At 31.8% G+C, this 22,424-nt stretch overlaps 1 long non-coding RNA gene across 1 annotated transcript; it reads right to left on the reverse strand.

Moving 5' to 3' along the window:
- Positions 1-13,003: 13,003 nt before the first annotated feature.
- LOC127732784 (uncharacterized) lies at positions 13,004-22,119 on the reverse strand. The gene is made up of 3 exons (XR_007996429.1): positions 21,959-22,119; positions 16,048-16,139; positions 13,004-13,633 (listed from the first exon to the last, which is right to left on the reverse strand). It is a non-coding gene; the product is annotated as an uncharacterized LOC127732784 (long non-coding RNA).
- Between the last annotated feature and the right edge of the window lie 305 nt (positions 22,120-22,424).

Below are 22,424 nucleotides of genomic sequence, written 5' to 3' on the forward strand. Positions count from 1 at the left end.
GTATTGCCTATTGGAAATATATGTAAATTTTTTGGGGCCCTTATTGGCTTGCTGTTCGGTGTGAGCCAATGCTCCGTTTTGAAGGCCGTACCATGACCTATAATGGTATACTTTTATAAATTGTAACTTGGATGGAGAGTTGTCTCATTGGCACTCATACCACATCTTCCTATATCTAGTAAATACATGTATTATTATATACATGTATCTTGCCAAAATTACATTCATGACATTAATATTTATGTACATGTATACATGATGGATATATGTATTTGTCACAAAAAAGTGACTGCAGGGACTTTCTATACTAACAAAGTATAGACTGTCCCTGGTGACTGTTACCTGGGAAATCCCCCCCCCCCCCCGGAAAGATTTTCTTAATTGGGCTCGTCAGAGACTCTGGACTTGGAATCCTAAACTGTAAAAGGATTACAGCTGCGGTTAAATTTCCTTAAAACTATAGATATTGTATCACAGGCCCCGTCCTGTAGCCAGGAATTTCCAAGGGGAGGTTACATTGACTCGCAATACAATCATAACAGAACATCGACTTACACAGTGCTTATTTGTTTTACGGGGGGGGGGGGGGGGGGGGCTTCATACTAACCCCTCGAATCCCCCCTGGCTATAACGGGTGTGTTTTGGCAGACCCTTCTTTTGTGCTTAATATTATATATGCAGACAATGATTCATTTGTTATATTTACCTGCTGTAGTTTTCATGCTGTATGTATCTGTTCAGTTTTCTGTACGGAAGTCCAAGACCTGCTTTTAACTTGACGTTCGTTGTGGTCATAATAGCAACAGCAAACTAAATTCCTTCTTCTCTTCACCTCAACATAATCTCTCTCTGTGTCAGCTCTACGTTTCTATAATATCTGACACTCAGTGACAACATTTTCGCGCAGAAGCACTGAGCTGACAAAATGTGAGAAAACTCGAGAATTGTCTCTTCATATTGCAATATTGACATCAATACAAAGTGTGATGTATCTTTATGCCATTCAAAGAGCTTAGGTAAGGTCCTACTAACACAAGAAGGCTTAGTAAGTTAGTTGCTAGTGTCAGGGAGGTCTGCATATGAGCAGTTACCTTCTTTATAGTCTTATGGAGAACAATTTAAAGGGAGATAACTCTTGATAACAATTATTTAGTGAAAGTTACAATATCTTATTTATTCAGATGTTATACATTTGCAAAGTATCTTATCTGAATAAAATCTTTGAAATGTTCAAAATTGAACATTTAAAATGATAATAACATCATATTTTGTTTGATATATACCCAAAATTGGTTTAGTAAAAAATGTGGGAAAAGGCTTGAGGTGGGGTTTTAGAGTTAAAAATAAGGCTATTTCTACTAATTTGCCATGGGTGGATTTTTTATATTTTTTTAATCCATTAAAAAAGTGTGTAAAGAAATTTATTTCATGTATTTATGTGCTCACCTTTTCGAAAACCAGTGACTTGAACTTGGCTAGTAAATGACATATACAAAATAAGGCATTAAAGAGAGCACCCTTTAAGTGTGCAAAAAAATAGAAAATGCTTTATAAATGCATAATTTATGATCTTTCATATATATTTCCACAATATAAATGACTAGAAACCCAATAGAACTAATTTGATGACTTTTAAAGTACTTTCAACTAAACATATATTTGAAGGTTTTTTTTAGCTAATTTTATTCAATTATGCAAATTAGCTTGTCACTAAAAATAGACACAATTCAGAGAAGGCTAAAACATATTTTCTGGTTTCCATTGAACCTAAGATATCAAAAAACTTCATTAGCTGGAAAAGTTTTAACCACCCTCCTGGACGATTTTTCAAATTTTGCATGGTTTTCTGTGAGACAAGCTCTTAAGATCTATTCGCCTTGAAATTTTTAGACAAATGCGACAACCCGTTGTTGGGTTGCTACCCCTGAATTGGTGATTTTTAGGAAATTTTGCAGTTTTTTGTTATTATCTTGAATATTATTATGGAAAGAGATAAACTGTAAACAGCAATAATGTTCAGAAAAGTAAGATCTACAAATACGTCAACATGACCAAAATTGTCAGTCGACCCCTTAAGGAGTTATTACCCTTTATAGTCAATTTTTAACAATTGTTCGTAGATTTTTGTTATCTTTTACAAAAATCTTCTTCTCTGAAACTACTGAGACAAATTGAACCAAACTTGTCCACAATCATCATTAGGGTATCTAGTTTAAAAAATGTGTCGAATAAACCAGCCTGTTTACCAAGAAGGCCGACATGGCTAAAAATAGATCATAGTAGTAAAATACAGTTGTTTGCTTATATCTCTGTAAGTAAAGCATTTAGAGCAAATCTGACACAATAAAAAATGTTTATCAGGTTAAGATCTATCCGCCCTGCAATTTTCAGAAGAATCTGACAACCCATTGTTGGGTTGCTCCCCTGAATCGGTGATTTTTAGGAAATTTTGCAGTGTTTGGTTATTATCTTGAATATTAGTATAGAGTTAAACTGTAAACGGCAATAATGTTCAGCAAAGTAAGATCTACAAATAAGTCAACATGACCAAAATTGTCAGTCGACCCCTGAAGGAGTTTAATTGCCATTTACAGTCATTTTTTAACAATTTTTCGTAATCTTTTGTAATTTTTTACACAAATCTTCTCCTCTGAAACTACTGAGACAAATTTAACCAAACTTGGCCATAATCATCATTAGGGCATCTTGTTTTAAAAATGACATGGCAGACATGACTAAAAGTAGAACATAGGGATAAATTGATTTTTTGGTTTATATCTCTGGAACTAAAGCATAAAGGGCAAATCTGACAGGTAGCAAAAATGTGCATCAGACTAATATTTATCTGCCTTGAAATTTTCCGACAAGTCCTACAAAAATGATTAATTATGAATTTAACCTTATTTTACATGATTTCCAAAGCATCAGTATATACAGGTGAGCGACACAGGCACTTGAGAGCCTCTAGTTTTTGTCTTTCAAGACTATATGTTTAAATATCCCACTGACAATGCATTGCTCAAAATCATCCATCAAAAAAGATTTAAATTAGGTCAACACGTGTAGGATACATTGTTTAAGTAATCAGTGTTCTATACATGAATGATATGAGATAATTACAAAAATTACAATGTTAAATTAAATCCAACATGGACAGCAACAGAGACAATAGTCTCACATGTGGGGATAGGAAAGTAGAACTATGGTAAGCTCTTTTTGTTTATTTCAGATGAGACGCTACGGAATTTCAAAAAATGGCTGACATCTTCAACTTGTCAAAAAAAAGAAAGAGAGGCAAACCAACATTGCTCCCATGTTTTTCGAATCTGGAACACGGTTACAACAGAAAACAGAAGAAGATTGCACGATATTACTGACCCCAAAAAAATTGAGCTTCTATGGTATACTAACGAAAGGCATAAACCTGCAGGGACATTGAGAAGCTACATTAGCTCTTGTGCTATCTTTATTGATTTCCTACTGGTAAACGGAGCGTCGAAACAAATGTCACCGAAGTGTCTTGCGTGTAAAACATATCTTAAGACCCTTGGCAAAAGGTTAAATAAACAAGCCAACAGAAGAAAGGTTGAAATGATGACCAAAGATATCCGTAAGTACTTAAAGTTTTAAATACACACACGGTACAAATATATGATATTTTATCCAAAAAAGGGCTAAAAAGTTAATTTGTGAAAATTTAAAACTTCAACTTCATTTGTTTTTCAAATATTTGTTACTTTGCAACTTTTTTTTCTATTACCTGTACATAATATTCAGATAAAGAAATTGTAAGAAACTTAAATAATTAATAATCATTCCTATCTTTTAACTCGCTAATACATTTATGATATGGTTCTTATCATTTATATAAGGCTTATACTAAGAGGAAGAAGATTACTTTAGTTGTGAGAATCAATAGCTTTTGCAAAAACACAACCATGTTTTATCATTCTTATTGTTGTCAAATGTCTTACATTAGCTAGTGTCATTTAATCCTTGTCTTAAAAATCATCAAATGTCTTTTCAGAATGTTTCTTGTCATCTGTTTTTCATTCCATTATAATTCGCCCCATAGCTTTCTTGTGTCATCAGTTTTTATAACCTTTGGAAAACATTTAAAAGGAATGGAACCACAATCACTCTCATTATTTAAATGTGTATTAGTTCCCTGCCGAAATTTAAGCTGTTCACGCCTCATCGGTTTTTGCTGTTGTTTCGTCAATGTCGTTATAATAATTTTTAAGTGCATTTCTATCTACTTTTGTTATAAAAGACGCAAATGATGCATGTTTCAACATTTATTTCAACATTTACGATTTGTTATTAGATTTGCATAAAAATACTAACAATGCAACTTTTTTGAAGAGTTACTCTGAATCTGTTGGGTATTTTATTCTTATTTTGTTCACTCATTTAGTTCGCGAGTGATCAATATGATTTTAGAATGATTGAAGACTTTAAAATAAAATAAAAATAGATATGTGTAGATAGTATAATAGTTTATGCTTAATTATATTATAACATGTAACAAGTTAGCATTGAAAAGGTTTACTTCAGTTTTTCACCTTACTATTGTTATTAATATCTGTTTTCTGATAATTATAGCTTTTACCGCTGTTAGGCAGAAAACTGCGGTAAAAGTTTTTAAATCTGAAGTATAAAAATGAAATGCGTTTAAAGTAACATGTAATTCAATTTGTCAGAAATTTTCCAATGTGGATAATATCACCCCTGCTTGGACTTTGGATCCACCATTGATTGGGATGTTTTATTTTTTCATAATAATAGAAAATGTATTCTAGAAAGTCATTTTGACTGGTCTATTTGTTTGAAGTTGTATATGTCTTGTATAAAGAGCAGGGGCGAATCCAGCCATTTTTAAAAGTGGTGGGTTCCCAGCCCGGAATAAGTGAAAAAGGTTGGGGGGGGGGGGGGACAGTTCCAACCATATGTCCCCAATCAAATGCATTGATCGTCCAAAAATAGGGGGGGTTTCAACCCCTGGAACTCCCCTGGGATCCACTACTGAAGAGTGATCTGTATCGCACAAAGATTTACATTAGGGTTAGAAAATTTGATTGGGGAGAAAGAACAATGAAGAAAGTAGAGGCAGTTTTTGAGACAATTAGTGAATCAGCAGAAAATAAATATTCAAGCCATGGTCATGATGGTCGGAGTGAAAATAAAAAATCTTCCTCCCTTCATGTCGCTAATAAACATTCTGACCTCATTAAATTTCCCAAGCCCCATCCCCTAAAAATCAAATGGTTGACCCCTAAGCAGAAATCAAGACTCATCCTTAGCAACCAATATCTTCCTTATTATACACACTAGGATCCCGGTTGGCAGTAGGCCTGAAAATTGCAATTAATATGAGCTGGTTTATCAAACTCTGCTGTTGAAAATATCAATAATTTTTATGTTGCAATGCTAGGTTTATAGTAGACTAAGCAGAGGTATATAAAGCTGATAAAAAAATACCTATCCAGTAGAAACGCTGTTTAATACGAAAGTATTAAAATTGAGAATGCAAATGGGGAATGTGTCAAAGAGACAACAACCCGACCATAGAACAGACAACAGCAGAAGGTCACCAACAGGTCTTCAATGCAGCGAGAAATTCCCGCACCCGGAGGCGTCCTTCAGCTGGCCCCTAAACAAATATATATATACTAGTTCAGTGATAATGAACGCCATACTAAACTCCAAATTGTACACAAGAAACTAAAATTAAAAATAATACAAGACTAACAAAGGCTAGAGGCTCCTGACTTGGGACAGGCGCAAAAATGCGGCGGGGTTAAACATGTTTATGAGATCTCAACCCTCCCCCTAAACCTCTAGCCAATGTAGAAAAGTAAACGCATAACAATACGCACATTAAAATTCAGTTCAAGAGAAGTCCGAGTCTGATGTCAGAAGATGTAACCAAAGAAAATAAACAAAATGACAATAATACATAAGTAACAACAGACTACTAGCAGTTAACTGACATGCCAGCTCCAGACTTCAATTAAACTGATTGAAAGATTATGTCTTCATCATATGAATATCAGGCACAATCCTTCCCGTTAGGGGTTTAGTATCATACCATCATAACATATATGAGAAGAACATAACCCGTGTCATGCCAACAACTGGTTTTTAAATAAATGTGTTTAGTGCCGATGCAAAGACCCTATAAGTGAATCAATATTAACGCCAAAATATGCAATCTTTAATGACCTGACAACAGTATCGTAACTATATCCCTTCTTAATAAGTCTATTTAAAGGTTTTGTTAGCTTCAGAGGTGAATACTGACATTTTTGTGCTTTTGTTTCTTTCTTTATTTCATCATTTTAGTCCTGCACTAGTTTATTATCCACCTACCAAAATTCAATAATATAAGAATTAACAATTTACCTTCGAAATAAAAACGGTGGCTTTTAAAATACACATTTTCAAACTGAAGAGTGCAGTTAGAGTTTGACTGAGAACCCAAAAATATTCAGTGGTACACTGTAGTGTAATGGCCTGAAAAGTCGGTTACATTCTGAATAATAATAGAAATTAAGTAAAAGATTCCTCATTAAATTAAGATGTTTCAACTGAACCCCTTCATATATTTTATGAGAATATAAGAGATGTTGGGTAGGAATCAGTTAGACAGCAATCCAACAACAATTTGAACCAATATAGAAGATACCTCATACTGTATTGCGAAATAAAAGTTATCAACATCAGAATAAAAAAATAAAAACACTAATTAGAACATATCATGAACTAAACATGAAAGCAGTAGCCATTTTTTATTTATGTCTGGATTTAGTCATGTTAATTATCTATAAAATGAATATAAAAGTAGCACTCAATGTTTTCTTTGCATAGGTACAAATAATTACTTCTCACTACACAACCTATATATATATAGGTTAATCTTTCTGATCGAATAATATAATGATATAGTAAATTACTTAAGTAAATTTATGTCTTTATATATTTATAACAGAACATACAAAATGTATGGAACCATCTAACTTAATATTCATTCATGTGATGCAGTGATTGAAACATTGATAGATCACAGATAGTATTACAAATGAATTACAAAATATAATATGACAATCCTGATCTACTATGCTGACATAAAAATGGCTACTGCTTATGAAAATAGTAACTTTTAACTTTGTCTGTTGATGGTGTTATCAACACATCTTTGTGTATCAATATTGTGAAATCAGAAGGTTAAGAATACAAATAATTTAACTTAAACATTACCATTTAATATTTTTTTACAATTCAATAATTACTTATTACTTCTGAAATAAATATATATATATATAGATACTATATTAATCACACCATCAAGCAACTATTTACTTTGTTAATACATGGTTTTTCATGACGACAGAAAATATGAAAGCTATAATACTGAATTTAACCAACTATAGGTTAATTACCAAACATTTAGGGAGGAAAACAACAAAAATAAAAACCCACAAAGTTATTTTTTTTAATGACTTGTAAATCATTCTGTTTAGCAATGTTTAGGAAATTAAGTAAGAGATGAATTTAACTGAATGGATTGATTGCAACTCTATTATTATTAAGGCGTTATTTCAATCATGAAAAACCATGCATGCATGTGTAAATCTAAAGTTTGATAACAAACAATGCAAGAAACATGCGAAATGCACCTTAATTTCTCCAGTTAAATCTTTATCTGTTGAATGGAGTTCTTCGTTGGTGACTTGCAATGATCTCTTGGTTTTTTGTTGTGAAAGTCCCTCTGTTTGTTTTGGTTTTGGCATAATTTCAGGTGGTTTGTCTTTTTCTGGCTGCTTTTGGTGATCCAATTTTAGAATTGGTTGCTTTGCCAATTCGTTAAAAGGTTGCAGTTGTACCAATCTTATGGGTATCAATGTTGAAAGTTGGGTTCGTTGTTGTTTTTCAGCAGGAACAACTGGTGAACGCAACATTCTCTTTGTAACTGTAGCCCTTCATGGTGATGGAATATTTATTTGTGTTTTCAAGACATTCTGACGTTTGAATGATAAGTCACGTCTTATATGTAATAATTCTTCTTCAAGTTTTATAACCTTTTCAATAGTTCTGTTTCATTTCAGGCAAATTCCATTTTTTGAACAGGAAGACGGAATAAAGTCTGGCAAAACTTTCACCACATTGCCTGTTTTTTGATCTGTCAATTTCAGTTTTTGAGTATACTTTTTGTTTACGATTTTAAAGCCATCAGGCTCAACTATTGTTTGAACAAAAGAAAAGCCACATAGTTCAAATATATTTTCGGCAAAACTGTATACTTTAACAGGCGTTGATTGTGCCATTTTCAAGATAAACTTTGAAAAAGTGTTCGAAATTATGACGTACATGGTCGTACATATCAAAACTGGTGATTATAAGGAACAAATTAAAATTATTCATTCCTGTTTAAGCTACCTACTTAGAGAAACATCTCAATTGAATGTTATTTTGTAATGTTAGTTCGATGACAATGTCCACAAAAAAAAAAGTAAAATCACAAAAATACTGAACTCCGAGGAAAATTCAATCGGAAAGTCCCTAATCACATGGCAAAATCAAATTACAAAACACATCAAACAAATGGACAACAACTGTCATATTCCTGACTTGGTACAGGCATTTTCAAATGTAGAAAATGGTGGATTGAACCTGGTTTTATAGCGCTAAACCTCTCACTTGTACGACAGTCTTATCAAATTTCGTTATATTTACAACGATGCGTGAACAAAACAGACATTATAAATAAAATAGTCAAAATATGGGTACAGCAGTCATCACTGTGTTACAATATCAAAACAAACAATTATTTACAAAAAAAGCACAAAAGCATCTATCAAATTAAGACCCACATTCATTGCTTCGCGTGTCTGACGTCAGAAAATGTAAACGTCACAAAAGGCTTACCAATTGACATTGTTTCTGAAGCGACTGGCAAGCTGTCGTCATTTACCCGCGGTTTTTTCTTTCGATATTCTCTGGACATATGAATGAGCCATATTTAAATCTATGTATCGAATGCACTGCAAAGATTGGTTAAGGGGAATTCTGATTGGTTTAAAAAGTCACGTGTGAAATCTGTCAGAAGTGAAACATTTAACGGGTAGTTGTTAGAACCTCGTATGTAGTATAACGTAGTATAACGAAATCCGAGATCTATATTTTAATTGGATTGCCAAAAATCAAACCATTTTTTTCTAAATATTGCTTAACATTACACTTAAATCTTTTTTATCACTTTTGTTATTTTGTTTCTTGAAAAAGGTAAATATGATATATTTTACGTGATAAAACATTTGTGTTCATAATGATGTGAGTATTGAATATCAGAAAAAATTTGCAAAGATTTTTGTTTTTTATTTAAATCCTTTGAACGTTTTGAATATTTTTATTTATTATCAGAAACAAATTTGCTTCAATATTTTAAAATGTTGTTTTATTAGAAAAGAATATAACATAATATAACATAATTTTATATTTAATGCTTATGATAGTTCTGAAAGTGTTAACTCAAATAAATTGTTTTCTTCTTTGTAGATATATATATTTTTTTACAATTAAAGCTATTTTGGAAGTGTTTTTTTTTTTAGAGGAAATCAAAACTTTAAGGAGAAGACTGGAAACCATATTACGTGTTATTTATTATTTGAAAAATCTACTATAATTTAACTCAACAGCATCCTGATATTCACAATTACCACCACAGCAAATGGACCAACAACTCAACTTAATATAGAACAACCACGAAAGTTTACCTCAACGACATCCTGAAATTAACCAATTACCCCAACAGCAAATGGAACAACGACCCACTTTAAGACGATCCCAACGTAGACATACTCCAGTTACAAGACTTAATTCATAAAACTTACCTCTGAATTAACATTTCTAAAATAGTCTCGTATACATGTATCCCTATTCCATATTCATAATCCACACTTTCAATAATTCTTCTAGCCACTCGTATACATGTATCCTTATTCCAGTCTCGTATACATGTATCCCTATTCCAAATTCATTATCCACACTTTCGATAATTTTTCTTACCAAATATTGAACATTACAAAGTCTCAAAGTTTCTAAATTGATTTTTATCCACTTTATTAACTGTCATATGTAGCATGTGAAGGTACATTTCTTTCAGGTTATCACTAAGTGAGTTGTCGTCCATTAGCAATTTACTTAATATTTCACCTTCCATTCTCAAACGGGGATCAGAGTTGCAGATACAACGAGGAAAAGTTTTCTGGTTTAGTATTAAAGAGTACGGATAATGCTTTAAATGTCCATAAACATATTCTCTCTTAGCCTCTGTCAATGCAATGTTAATTTTTGGGTTATAAATGAATAGGAATATACTTAAAAGTTTGATCTATATATAGTAAAAATTAAATCTTGATTTGTTTATTTAGATTAAAATGTGTGAAAAAGGTTGCGTTTAAACAAAAAGGAATAATCCCCAGCTCTTGGCTAAAAGATTAAACTAGAGGCTCTCAAGAGCCTGTGTCGCTCACCTGATTCTACTTTGGTTTTGGAAATCATGTAAAATTAAAATCATAACCGATACCCTAATAATGAGTGAGGCCAAATTTGGTTTAATATTGGTCCTGTAATTTATGCCATGTTTTGGTTTCATTCCATTCAGTGCACCTCTAGAAGAAGCATTTGTATGTATTTCCCATATGGTCTTATGTTAAAGGAAGTCCTCCCATTGGCTGCCATCATGGATGAAGGATCAGCTTCAAAGTAACAAAACTTAGTCAGCACCTCATAAGGAACATTCATGCCATGTTTGGTTTCAATCCATTCAGTACGTGGTTCTCTAAAAGAAGACATTTGTATGTATTGTCCATAGGGTCCTTTGTTAAACATTGTCCCCATCTGGCGGCCATCATGGACGAAGGATCTGCTTCAGAGTAACAACACTTGGTGAGCACCTCAAAAGGAACATGCATGCCATGTTTGGTTTCATTCCATTTAATGGTTCTCTGGAAGAAAACATTTGTATGTATTTCTCATAGGGTCCTATGTTAAACTAAGTCCCCCGCTGGCGGCCATCTTGGATGATGGATCAGCTTCAAAGTAACAACACTTGGTCAGCACCTATTCTTTCCGTGACTTCCGTCATATAAACCCAAAAGCCAGGTTAAGTAAAAAAGTTCAATTCTATAATTTTTTGGGTCCTCAGAGGTGTACATCCTTGAGTGTTTGTAAATAATTTTAATATTGTTTTGTAGATAAAGCAAAATCAGCAAAAAGACCAAGAAGGGGTGTTGATTTTATAACAGATTATTTTAGGGATGTCTTGAAGAAGAGAAAAGACGCTGCAGAACGCAGACATAAAGAAAGAATAGAGACGATGAACTCTCTGGTTGAAGTGATGAAGCAGGTGGCTAATAAAAAGTAACTCAAAAGACACAGACACCTATTAGATTATTTTTTCATAATAGGTTTGTGCCAGTCTGTCAGAGTGTTGTACTGGGGTTGTGTAATATTTTATTTTGATTTTTATTGAATTAGTTTTGATGTAACGGAACATAAAGACAATTGAGGTTTTGTGAAAATACAACTTTTTTGTCTGTTTTTGAAGAAAAAAAAGTAAAAAGAAAAAAAGGTTTAGATACATGAATCATGAGATTTATTGATTTAAAAAATGTGTTTGTGTTTACAGGAAGATGTATCTTATTGGTCAAAAAAATTAACAATTGTTGACTTATAATTTTGTTCCCTATTAATATGAAAACAGTTTGCATGTTTTTATTACATACTGGTATGTTTGTACTTGGTTTTAAATCCATTTGTATTTTTTTTATATGATTTATATATTAGTCGATGATATTGACTGTTAAGTTAGATTTTTTTAGAAAAAGAGTTGCGACCCCTGAACTAAGGTGACGGGTGTTACATAGCTCTGAAGATAATTAAACCTATTTGAAGATTTCCAAGAATTTATGGTAACATACTTGTATGTGTTGAAGACAGTAGGTAGTTACACTACTTTATAGAAGATTTTCTGCAATCTTTCGGGACTACACCCAGTAAATAAATTTCGTCAATGTGTACTGACAAAGACGATCCAAACAAAGAAAAAAACATGGCTGCCTCATATGCCGAAGCAGCTAAAGGTGACAAAACACAATCACAATCATATGATGACACAATGACCGGAGTAAAACCTATTTTTCTACTTGAAGAAGATGTATTCGGAAACGATCTTATAAATTCCAATGGTCAGCGTTATTTTTTAACTCACTGGGAAGTCTACCATGCAATAAATGAGCAAGTTCCAGTAAAATCATTGTCTGGTCTACAAAGAGTCCGCGGTATTTGGAGAATATACTTTGATAACGAAATGGACAAAAAAACCTGTTGTCCAAAGGAGTTACAATCAGAAGAATTTCTGTTACCCTGTATACTCGAAATCCAAAAATTACCTTTCGTGAACAGGAATATACGATCAGAGTACGAGTAAAAAACATTCCCCTCTCAGCAGACGACAACCAAATAATAAGAACACTAGAAACCTCTGTCAGTAAATGTGAGGTACTTAGCTGTTATAGGGAGAGGCTCCGAATAGACAACAAGATTACAAATTGTAAAAATGGTGACCGCATATTGATATGCAAAACTTTTGAACAAACTCTACCTAAAACTATGCAGGTTTGGAAATACTGGGCCAACATAAATCATTATGGTCAGCCTCATCCAACCAGGCCAAGTACAAAATGCAGCAAGTGCCTTGATTAAGGACATACAGCAAGAGAATGTCCAAATGGCTGGAAATGCAAAAAATGTGGGCAATTCGGACATAAACAATTTGAATGTACAGAAAATATGAATTCTGATAGTGAGGGTAATGAAGATGGTGATGAAATGGATAACACATCTAACAAAGAAAAACATGATGATGATGATGACCATGATGAAAACAATGATGATTACATAGGTGAAAACAACCAGTCTCTTGAGGTAGGCAATTCCCAAAATATAACGAAGCCTTCAATGAGTATCGAGGAAAGGAAGAAGTCGGATAATGACCCAGAACAGTCTCAGTCAATCCTTGATACTAAAGAAAGTGCGTTGTCCAGAAAAAAAACAAAGTCAAACGCCAAAGAGCAACAAAAATACAGGTCATAAAGAGAGCATAACAAGATATTTAACAACAAAAGGCAGAGATCAAGATAGCACTAATAATACTCATGATACTCCTAAGCAGTCAAGAAATAAAAATCCAAGCTTTGAAAAATCTCCTGTGACGCCAACTGAAAATCTTCATGATGCAACAAGAGAAACAGCTGCAAAGAAGCCAAAGAAGAAACGCTAGTTTGCTTATGATGATAAACAATACAAACTTTAGATAGAAATACTTTTAATAAAAATCATATATATAAACATTAAAAAAAAAATGCATTACCATGTTAAAATGTCTCACAAAATAGTTTGTACAGCACTGTTTTTATTTATATCATCCAGTATTTACTATCTAAAATGTTTGATCTGTAAATTTGTTGTATGCTGTATACTAATGCAGCAAGTTGCGAAGAGAATAGAAGGTCTAGTTTCAACAGCCTCTTTAACTCTACTGAAGTTATTTCTGTTCGAAATGTTAAACCTGAAAAAGAAAAAGAAAAATGTAAAAATAAAATACGAAGATTCTGACATAGAACAAGCGTGTATCAAAGTAGTGAATAAATTGCATTTAATAAATTTGAGCCAAAAAAAATGTTTTCTATTCAAAGCGAATTGTGACTTGTCAAATGCTACTAATGTTAAAATTGCTTGTAAAATATATAACAAGCACACATTCAACACTTAGATTAGCTTCTGCAAATATTCTTGATATTTCACTTAAAATTAAAAGCTTTAAAAATATTTTTTTTCACTGTGTGTACTTGAGAACAAGAGTGCACACGCTGAAATGTCTCGCCTTCTTTACTAATCATTGATATTATGTTGATAGTCCTAAATATAAAGCTTTATTACAACTGTCACATAAACTTAACATTAACCAAGTAAACTAAACATTGACCAATGAACCATGAAAATGAGGTCAAGGTCAGATGAACCATGCTAGGCAGGCATGTACAGCTAACAATTCTTCCATACAACAAATATAGTTGACCTATTGCTTATAGTTTAAGAAAAACAGACCAAAACACAAACACTTAACACTGAGCAATGAACCTTGAAAATGAGGTCAAGGTCAAATAAAACCTGCGTAACTGACAAATAGATCATAAAATATTTCCATACACCAAATATAGTTGAACTATTGCATATAGTATTAGAAAAAAAGACCAAAACTCAAAAACTTAACTTTGACCACTGAACCATGAAAATGAGGTCAAGGTAAGATGACACCTGCCAGCTAGACATGTACACCTTACAATCATTCCATACACCAAATATAGTAGACCTATTGCATACAGTATAAGAAAAACAGACCAAAACACAAAAACTTAACTATAACCACTGAACCATGAAAATGAGGTCAAGGTCAGATGACACCTGCCAGTTGGACATGTACACCTTACAGTCCTTCCATACACCGAATATACTAGACCTCTTGCTTATAGTATCTGAGATATGGACTTGACCACGAAAACTTAACCTTGTTCACTGATCCATGAAATGAGGTCGAGGTCAAGTGAAAACTGTCTGACGGGCATGAGGACCTTGCAAGGTACGCACATACCAAATATAGTTATCCTATTACTTATAATAAGAGAGAATTTAACATTACAAAAAATCTGAACTTTTTTTTCAAGTAGTCACTGAACCATGAAAATGAGGTCAAGGACATTGGACATGTGACTGACGGAAACTTCGTAACATGAGGCATCCATATACAAAGTATGAAGCATCCAGGTCTTCCATCTTCTAAAATATAAAGCTTTTAAGAAGTTAGCTAACGCCGCCGCCGCCGCCGCCGGATCGCTCTCCCTATGTCGAGCTTTCTGCGACAAAAGTCGCAGGCTCGACAAAAACAGTGTACTATATATTGCATGGTATTGTTGTAAGAATTTTATGTGTACATGTATGTTATTATATATGGACATTTTTATATCTGTTACCACCAATGATATATTCTCTGGTGATATGTAGTGTGATCAAATTTTCTTATAATAGATATGATGAAAAGAGTACCGAAAACTACATATTGTGCCAAAAAGTGCCCAAGTTTACATGCATTATTTTGTGGGTAAAAAAAGTGTCAACACGTGCTTATGTTTATATACAATGTCACGTGAACAAGTAAATACAAGTCATTCGACCTCGTACGGACTTCTATTTTACTTTCGAAATTCTTGAATCTTACAAAAAAATCCACTGACGAGTGTCTTAAATGGTTGTCTATTAAATCTCATAAAATAATTCTTAACGAGTGTAAATCATCACATCAATCATTACAATCATCAAAATACGATTCAGTGTCAAACATCAGACTAAACGGAAAAGTTATTAATAACAGCAAGTCAAAATATAGAACATACGTAACTGGACAAACAAACTTTAAATACAAAATGTGTTATAAACTGAGATCCAAACGTAGAATGCTTAGTTTTAAAAATAAAAATAAAATAAACTTTATGTCAGATTCTAAAGACACAATACCGCAAGTAAATCATTGTTATTTCTGTGAAAAGAAATCACTCAAAACAAGAAACAGAAGCAGGATAAACAATAACAAAAAATCGCTTATGTTTACAAAGATAGTAAAAGCTAGAAAATTGTTTAAAGGTACATCGTTAAAATTTAAATCCACAAGAATCAATGAAGCGTACTTTGTAAACACTCAGGAAATATACCTGTATATGAAAAGAACAAGCTATTTAAAACCTTTCAGTAAACATACATTTCAGTGTAATAAAAACGCTAGAAATATGGTAAAATATTTCTGCCAAAAAATGAATAAAAACCCCACTCAAAAAGCAAGATATAAAAATGATATACAAATATATAAATACAGCTGCATACTATATATGGAAAATATTTTCAAAACTATGATTAGAAAATGGTACTTACCAGATAAAATGGTTAATCGACAATTTTCAAATAATCCAAAATGAAAAACAATCTACATATAAGCACGGTCAATGCCAATGGCCTGCAACAACCTGAAAAAATAAGTAAAATTGTAAGCTGGTCAAATCAACAAAAAAGTGATATTCTATTCATGCAGGAAACCCATTTTACAAATAAAATGAAGTTCACATTAGAAAAACAATTTGGTGAAAATCTTTTTAGAAGTGACGGGACAAGCAATTCACGCGGGGTGGCAATATGGATAAAAGATAAAACCAAATTCAAATACATAGATGAACATAAAGATTTAGAAGGAAGAGTTATCATGATTAATATTGAAATTGATGAAAATATTTACACATTAGTTAATATCTATGCTCCGAACAAATTGAGAGAAAGAAATAGTTTTTTTAAAACAATAAAAGTGTTTATTGATAAATACGGACTGGAGCAAGTCATTCTAGGAGGTGATTTTTATGACATTTGGTCACTGCTAAATACAAAAAATAAAACTAAATCTCCCAAAAAATTTGATAAACCAGTAACAAGTTTAAAAGGGCTTATAAAATCATGTAAACTAATCGATATTTGGAGAAACAAAAATAAAAATACTAGACAATTTACTTGGAGTAGGAAAGATAGAACAGAAGCTACCAGAATTGATTATTTTTTGTTTCTAAAGAGGTACAAAAAAACTGCAAAAGTTGTGATATTAGACCTATTGTCCAAAAAATAACTGACCACAATGCAGTGTCACTCAAATTAAATACTGAAAGAGGAAATAAAGGACGGGGGTATTGGAAGTTAAATGCTAGTATAATGAACAATGAAGAATATGGTTATGTTATTAAAAAGCTAATATCTAAATATGAAAAAGAATTAACCAACTATGATGATTTGGGGATTGTTTGGGATAATATGAAAATAGAAGTAAGGGACGCAAGTTTAGACTATTGTAAAAGAAGAGCTAAATTAAAGAAAGATGACTATGTTCTGGAAACAAAGTTGAATAACCGAACTAATGAAATAAATGATAGTACTGATATAAATAAAACACTACAAAAGGAAATAGAGAATGTTGAAAATAAGTTAGATAGTTTGTATAAAGACAAGAATAAAGGGCAAAAAGTAAGGTCAAGGATAAAATGGTTTGAAGAAGGTGAAAAAAATAGTGCATATTTTTTGGGGCTAGAAAAGTCGTCAAACAAAAAAAGTTGTTACTGAATTATATGATGAAAATGGTTTGGCTACCAAAAATCAAAATAAAATTTTAGACTTGCAAGTAAAATACTATAAAAAACTCTATGAATCAACTAATCCCTGTGATAATGAGGTTAAGAAGTATATAATAGAAACAGAAATATCAAAGCAGCTAGATGAATCAGAAAGTAATCAATGTGAAGGGGAAGTGACTGAGAAAGAATGTACAGAGGCAATTTTGAAAATGAAGTTAAATAAATCCCCTGGCCTGGATGGTCTGATAGTGGAATTTTATAGGTAATTTTGGAATAATTTAAAAAAATATTATGGTTAAAGTATTCAATAATAATTATGAGAAAAAAGAACTTACCAATTCACAATAAAAGATACAAAACTACTGGCTTACGTGCTAGCACAAAGACTTAAAAAAGTCTTACCATCTATTATAAGTCTAGACCAAACTGGATATGTAAAAAATAGATATATTGGCTTTAACATAAGACAAATTCAAGACATAATTGATTATTCAGAAAAATTTAATATAGAAGGAGCAGTACTTTTAATTAGATTTTAGTAAGGCTTTTGATTCTTTAGAAGGGATTTTTATGACGGAAACTCTCAAAAAGTTTGGATTTAAAAGTGGATTTATCAGATGGGTTGAAACTATGTATAACGATATTAAAGGGTGTATTTTGAATAATGGGTGGGTCTCAAGTCCATTTAAAATATATAGGGGAATACGACAAGGATGTCCGATTTCTGCTTTACTGTTTGTTATAACAGTTGAATTAATGGCAATAAGATTGAGAAAAAATAAAGAACTTAAGGGAATAACAATAAAATTAGACGGACAATCTTGTAATTTAAAAATCTGTCAATTAGCAGATGACACAACATTGTTTCTTCAGTCTCGTAAAGATATAAGCCTGGCTCTCAGTATAATAGAGACATTTGGAAGTCTATCAGGGCTGAAACTTAATAGGAATAAAACAGAAGGGATATGGTTAGGGAGATTAAAAAGCAGTAAAGATAAATATGAAAATATCAATTGGACAAATAAACCAGTCAAAAGTCTTGGTATTTATTTTGGGTATAATAATAAGGAATGTCAAACATTGAACATAGAAAAAATCTTGGATAAAATTACAAAACTTGTAGACAGATGGTCAAAAAGAAATTTAACATTGCTTGGAAAAATTTTAATTGTAAAAGCTCTTCTGCTACCAAATTTAACTTATTTTGCTACTAACGGTATTATTACTAAAGATAAGTTGCAAATCATAAACAATATAATTTATAGATTCGTTTGGAATGGAAGAAACGATAAAATAAAGAGGTCAATATTAACAAAAAATTTTGCTGAAGGGGGCTTAAAAATGATTGATCTGGAGTCTTATATAATGTCAATACATATAAAATGGATTACAAAAATAATACAATCAGAAAATGCTAACTGGTCTGTGTTGCCTAAATTATACCTGAATAAGTTTGGCAAAAAATGTTAATTTTCAAGATAAATATAAGAAACATAAAATTACTCGATAAAAAAATATGGAACAATACACCGATATTCTATCAAGAACTGATAAAATCATGGATAAATTTGAATGATGCTTAAAATAATCAAATATGTAACTTTTTAGAGATCAGAAAGCAAATAATATGGGGCAATAGTTTGATAAAATTTAAAAGACAATGTCTGTTTTTTGACAAATGGATTGAAAGTGACATTTTATTTATAAACGACATAACTGATAACAGAGGGCAAATATCAGAAGATGTAATCAATTTAAAACTAAAAAACAAAAGCAATTGGATTGCTGAATTTTCAAAACTTAAAAAAGCCATACCAAATCACTGGGAGGAGAAGCTTAAAAGTGAGAGATCATTCAAAACTATAGTTAATATAAACAGAGAAAAAAATAGACTAAGAGACAATGAGGATATACAGGGCATTAATTATAAAGATATTTATAAGATAGTGCAAAGTCGAATAAAAACAGAAACACCTATTGGATTTTTAAAATGGGAAAGGGTATTACATACAGGAAATATAAATAGTGAACTCAAAGACACTATAAAATTCACTTTTGAATATCTAAAAGATAATAAAATTAAGATGTTCAGTTGGAAATTAATGCACTTTATCTTGCAAAATAAAGAGCTGTTATTTCAATGGAAAATTTCTGAAAACAGCCTTTGTTCATATTGTAATGAACAAGATAACTACAATAATTTTTTCATCACATGCTCATATAACACAACCTTCTGGAAATCAATGAGATATATATTTCACAAACTAGGTATTGACAAACATGTAATAAGCCTACACTCTCTAGTAATAGGATACAAGATTCATGATGATGCTTATTTTGGACTTAATCACTTGCTGAGTTTAATGTTTTTCTCAGTCTATAAATCACATTATAAATCCAATAATAAGGCCAAAAAAATAGACCTATTGAAAAATTTTAAATATCAATAGTACAGTTGAATTATATTGTACGGCCAATATAGAAATAAACAGAATGTTAAAAAAGGTGTTACAGATCTTAAAATAAATAAAATTAACTTTTGGAAAAAACAGTTTCTTGAAAAGCAGAATGCATGTATTAATATGTTAATATTGTGTATTTGTTTTCAATGTTTCAAGTGTATCAGTAAGCATGTATGCTACTATAATGTATGTATATGTGTTTATGTATGCAAATGCATGTATCTGTAAATGTCTTTATATGTGTGTACATGTATGTATGTAAGCATGTGTATGAATGTATGAATTAATGCATATGTATGTGTGTATGCATGCATGTAGGTAGGTAAGTTATGTATGTATGTAAGTGAAGCATAAAATTAGATTGGCAAGAAAAAGGGGGGAGGGATAAATGTATTGTAGAAAAAAGAAATATTATTTTATATAATGTACATCATGTATCCTATCTTATCTGTTCATGTTTATAGAAGTCAACAAAGCTTTTGTACAATGGTATTAACTTTCATATGTCTAATAAAATTGAGAATGGAAATGGGGAATGTGTCAAAGAGACAACAACCCGACCATAGAACAGACAACAGCAGAAGGTCACCAACAGGTCTTCAATGCAGCGAGAAATTCCCGCACCCGGAGGCGTCCTTCAGCTGGCCCCTAAACAAATATATATACTAGTTCAGTGATAATGAACGCCATACTAAACTCCAAATTGTACACAAGAAACTAAAATTAAAAATAATACAAGACTAACAAAGGCTAGAGGCTCCTGACTTGGGACAGGCGCAAAAATGCGGCGGGGTTAAACATGTTTATGAGATCTCAACCCTCCCCCTATACCTCTAGCCAATGTAGAAAAGTAAACGCATAACAATACGCACATTGAAATTCAGTTCAAGAGAAGTCCGAGTCTGATGTCAGAAGATGTAACCAAAGAAAATAAACAAAATGACAATAATACATAAATAACAACAGACTACTAGCAGTTAACTGACATGCCAGCTCCAGACTTCAATTAAACTGATTGAAAGATTATGCCTTCATCATATGAATATCAGGCACAATCCTTCCCGTTAGGGGTTTAGTATCATACCATCATAACATATATGAGAAGAACATAACCCGTGTCATGCCAACAATTGTTTTTTTTTTAAATAAATGTGTTTAGTGCCGATGCAAAGACCCTATAAGTGAATCAATATTAACGCCAAAATATGCAATCTTTAATGACCTGACAACAGTATCGTAACTATATCCCTTCTTAATAAGTCTATTTAAAGGTTTTGTTATCTTCAGAGGTGAATACTGACATGTTTGTGCTTTATAAAGAATATTTCCATAAAAAATTGGATGTGAAATACCTGAACGTATAAGAAGTCTGCATGTTGAGCTATATTTACGAATGATGTCCTTATACCGATGATAAAATTTAGTAAATGTTTTGACTAGTTTGTGATATCGAAAACCCTGGTGTAATAATTTTTCAGTAATACATAAATTTCTCTCGTTAAAATCTAAAACATTGTTACATACACGAGCGAATCGTACAAGTTGAGATATATAAACACCGTAAGATGGTGACAAGGGAACGTCACCATCTAAAAATGGATAATTAACGATGGGAAATGAAAAATCATCTCTTTTATCATATATTTTAGTATTAAGCTTTCCATTAATGATATAGATATCAAGATCGAGGAAAGGGCAGTGGTCATTGTTAGTATTAGCTTTATTTAAAGTAAGTTCAACAGGATAAATTTCTTTAGTATACATACTGAAGTCGTCATTATTGAGAGCCAAAATATCATCCAAATATCTAAAAGTATTATTAAATTTGTGTATCAGATGTTGTTTCGATGGGTCTTTGCTGATTTTTGTCATAAATTGTAACTCATAGCAATACAAAAAAAGGTCCGCAATAAGTGGTGCACAGTTAGTCCCCATTGGAATTCCGATAACCTGACGATATAAGGAATCTCCAAAGCGAACAAAAATGTTATTTAGTAAAATTTCAAGGGCATATATAGTATCAAAGCATGTCCAATTGACATAGTTGTTTTCTTTTTTATGTGAAACTATAAGAACATATATACAAGTATAGTAAGTACAATTGTAATGTTTACAAATATAAAGGTCATGGGTAGTTAAATTGGGGTCAAATTTGTAAATAAAATTTTCATGACAAGAGCTTATAAGAAACAAACAGTATCAAATGTAACTTACCATTCTTTATTATTATCCAACACTTCCAAAAACTTGTATAAATCCACAGGTATAAAATAACAAAAAGTATCAGAAACAGTTACCACGCTGTCTCTCATTCACATACTTCACATGTTTCAAAATTTGATTAAAAGAATCGATAACGGATTTTTCTCCGTAAATATCACGACACAGCGTCTGTAACATCTTTACCTCGATAAGATTTTATATGATATTATGAATTATAGAAAAATAGAATTGTATTAAAATGACTATGTATAAAATAAAATAAGTTTTACTGTATATTCTCCCTGGATATTCAATAATAATTGTGTGTAACAGGGATACTTGATGGAATGCTGTACATCAAGTATTTTGTTAAAACAGCAGAGTGCAATAAAGAATTTAAGAATGTTAAAAAAAAAAAAAAAGTTAGATTTTTTTATTGAATAAAACTGTTTGGATCTTGTAATTTTTCACTTACAAA

Source organism: Mytilus californianus, unplaced genomic scaffold (assembly GCF_021869535.1).
Source record: "Mytilus californianus isolate M0D057914Y unplaced genomic scaffold, xbMytCali1.0.p SCAF_27, whole genome shotgun sequence".
NCBI lineage: Eukaryota > Metazoa > Mollusca > Bivalvia > Mytilida > Mytilidae > Mytilus > Mytilus californianus.